The sequence below is a fragment of the Protobothrops mucrosquamatus genome, unplaced genomic scaffold (assembly GCF_001527695.2).
Source record: "Protobothrops mucrosquamatus isolate PMUCROS unplaced genomic scaffold, P.Mucros_1.0 scaffold17056, whole genome shotgun sequence".
Taxonomy (NCBI): domain Eukaryota; kingdom Metazoa; phylum Chordata; class Lepidosauria; order Squamata; family Viperidae; genus Protobothrops; species Protobothrops mucrosquamatus.
Genome location: NW_015402819.1, coordinates 1 through 3,354, shown reverse-complemented (window position 1 = coordinate 3,354; position 3,354 = coordinate 1). Strand labels below are relative to the sequence as shown.

General features: G+C 43.8%; 1 long non-coding RNA gene across 1 annotated transcript; it reads right to left on the bottom strand.

Moving 5' to 3' along the window:
• Positions 1–2,162: 2,162 nt before the first annotated feature.
• On the bottom strand, positions 2,163–2,649 carry LOC107301801. Its single transcript, XR_001549330.1, has 2 exons — positions 2,565–2,649; positions 2,163–2,324 (listed from the first exon to the last, which is right to left on the bottom strand). It is a non-coding gene; the product is annotated as an uncharacterized LOC107301801 (long non-coding RNA).
• Between the last annotated feature and the right edge of the window lie 705 nt (positions 2,650–3,354).

Below are 3,354 nucleotides of genomic sequence, written 5' to 3'. Positions count from 1 at the left end.
TGACCTTGGGTTGCCCTATGTATTTCTCTATGACAGTGATGGCGAACCTTTTAGAGACCGAGTGCCCAAACTGCAACCCAAAACCCACTTATGCATCGTCGGGTGCTGGGTGGGTGTGGCCCATTGAGTGGGTGTGGCCCATTGGCAGGGCGTGGCCCATTGGGTGGGTGTGGCTGCCATGGTAACGGTAGACTGGGTGGGACTAAAAAGTTCAATCAATCAATTCCAACTTTGCAAGATCTTTTTTTTTCCCGCGAGAAGTCGAAATTGACTGATTGATTGAACCTTTTTTTTTTGTACATGGCGGCGGAGGCCTAAAGCGAAAAGGTTTTATAAAACCCAGCTGAAGGCCTAGGACTGGGGCGACGGCCCGCATGCCCACAGAGAGGGCTCTGAATGCCGCCTCTGGCACCTGTGCCATAGGTTCGCCACCACTGCTCTATGACCTTGATTTGAGGCAGTATCTCGGAGGATCACACTGCACATCTGCGGCTGGACAAAGAGAGCCCTCCTGATGAAACTGAAAGTGACAAGCCCTTGAGGTGCGGGTTGAAGTTGCCCATCCTTCAAGGTGTGGCGGCTTCACTTTGCTAAAACGGAAGAGCAGCAAAGGCCTACACATGGACTCGTTGGAACTTGTGCTTCAAATAGCAACCTTTCTGTAAAATAACAAAGGAACTGGAAGATGGACACTAAGGGGATCAGAACGTCCAATCACCAGAAAAAAAAGCTTTCATAGACTCTAGGAAGTAGAAAATAAGGAGCTCTTTTGTTAAAGAAGGAACCAAAGATATCTTCTCCCTACCTGCTCAATTCTTTTTATGTTGTAAAAGTTCTCCCGCCGAGGCCAAAGATGGTCTGGTGAAACTTGTTTAGTCACAGATCTGATTTGCTGTTCCAGGAAGGAAGCAGTGAGTCTTCCCCCCTCCACCACCCCCTTTTTTTTTTAAAGCAGGAAAGAGTTGCCGCTTTTGATAATGACTCCTTCAGGATGCAATCTTGCTTGTCAGGGCCTGTCAGTTAATCACGATGGCTTCACAGTAGCCTATGATGATTGAAAGATGATGAATGCCTGGAGGGTGGATAAGAGCACAGCTTTTGTTGTTTAAAGCAGGCAATGACAGATGGAGCCAGATCCAACCTACCAGGCAACTTTTGACAGATCATAGACTTGAATGGCAACTTAACATATCGGAGACTAGACAAGTTTCGGTCCTTGCTTCCGGCAAAAAAGATAGACTCCCTGTGGGATATCTGCTTCCCCTTGCTACTCATCTTTCTTGTCCCACCCAGGGTGATGGGGGTATTCCCTGGGTTCCAGGTGGGGAGAAAGACACAAAATCAGAGGTTATGGGAAAAGGAGGAAAGTTATTAAAGCCAGCATGAAATTATATAACTTTAGGTGTTCTTTTATCTATTGCATGCTGTTCCTGGAGATGAAAAAACCCCATTGTTATGTTTACACAACACATCTAACCTGACAGGTGTGTTCAAACAAAACTTGGTTAGGATTAAGGCAGCGGGTGGGTCAAACCCAGCCTCTTTAGTTAGTTTGTGATTCAATCTATTATGTGAAAACAGGAAAGGTATAATTCCGTAAAAGGTATGGCTCAAAGGCCCGAATACAGCTAATGAGGCAAGCAAGGAAGTAAAGCTATCATTAGATAGTAATAATCAGCACATTTTGTGTAAGGTTGGGTTTGCACCCTATGAATGCGACTGGTTTGGTTTTGGTTCAGGGCAACGTGTGAACCCAGCCACAGACTTTTCTTAACTCACATCAAAATGTTCTATTTCCAGTAGAGACGAGAATGTTGCATTACCTATCTTATTCTAGACGTAAAGAGAAAGAGGCTTACAATTGGGAGGAACTGGGTCAAAAAAATTAAGAGAGAGAATCCATCTAGTTAAGGTTGCCCTACTGCAGGGGTCTTCAAACTTGGCCCTTTTATGACTTGTGGACTTCAACTCCCAGAATTCCTCAGCCAGCCAGGAATTCTGGGAGTTGAAGTCCACAAGTCATAAAAGGGCCAAGTTTGAAGACTCCTGCCCTACTGTTGTCACAATACTGAAGACTGAAGTAGGAAACAGAAGGTTTCATCCATGGTTCGGATGCAGAGCTGCTAATTAAAGGGGGTTGGTCAAAAGCAGAAGGCAAGATGGACACAGTGGCTCCAATTTAATAAGGCTTGAATGGTTGATGGGGCAGAAAGGCACAGTCACAGAGTATTGCCAGCATAAGGTGGAGACTCCAGCTTTCACTTCCAGTTTGTAAAGAATTGTTTGAAGAGGAGACTTTCACGGCCTTGGGGCAGGATCTGTACCTGGAACCAGATTAAAAGCAGGTGAGATGTGGAGAGAAATAAAAGAAGCAGAGAACAAATCCTTGTCCACTTCTCTTCAAGAACTCTTCAGATGTGTGAGTTGCACCACGACATTGCTGTTGTTCTCCAGACTTTTCATCCTAGACCTTCTCTGAACCGGTCAGTGGAGGTGTGTCATTCTTTTATGAAAACCTTCTGGGCACTTTGAAGATGGTTTGCCCAAGCTTGAGGGATCCTTACCTGAGTGTTCTGAGGATATTTCATTTGTGAGATGAAATTCTCTGCTACTCTCAGAGCCGCTTGTTGTTCTTGTTCATTTGCTTTGAGGCCTGCAGACAGACAGGAAGAGGGATGATAATTTACAAGAGCTGGGAGAAGGACCTTGGCCAGCGCTGGATTACAAGAGCCAAGGTAGTCCTTTCAATAAAAGAGAAACGTCTATTATTGCCCATCATCTAAGTATAAGTGTATCTGCTTATATGCAGATGAAAAGGCAAAACAATCCCCTCCTTCCTTCCTTCCTTCCTTCCTTCCTTCCTTCCTTCCTTCCTTCCTTCCTTCCTTCCTTCCTTCCTTCCTTCCTTCCTTTTCTTCCTTTCTTCCTTCCTTCCTTTTCTTCCTTTCTTCCTTCTTTCCTTTTCTTCCTTCCTTCCTCCCTGTCCCATCTTTCATTTAACAGCTCAAGGTGGTGGCACCCATAGTATCCTCTCCCTTTATTTTCTTCCATTCCCTACAAAAGAAACTCACCCAAATTCATCCAGAGATCGTCTATAACTGAGGATGGATTTGAATCTGGACGTCCCTATTTATTTTATAATTTATTTTTTTATTTTTTATAATTTAATTTATACCCCGCCCTTCTCCTCATGGGACTCAGGGCGGCTAACAGCCTCATAAAAACTACAATACAAATACAATAATTAAAAGCCGAATTAAAAAGAAATATTTAAACAGGCCGATCAATTAAAATTATCCTTAAAAATCCCCTGAAACTTTAAAATCATTAAAAATTATCCCTATTTAAAACTCA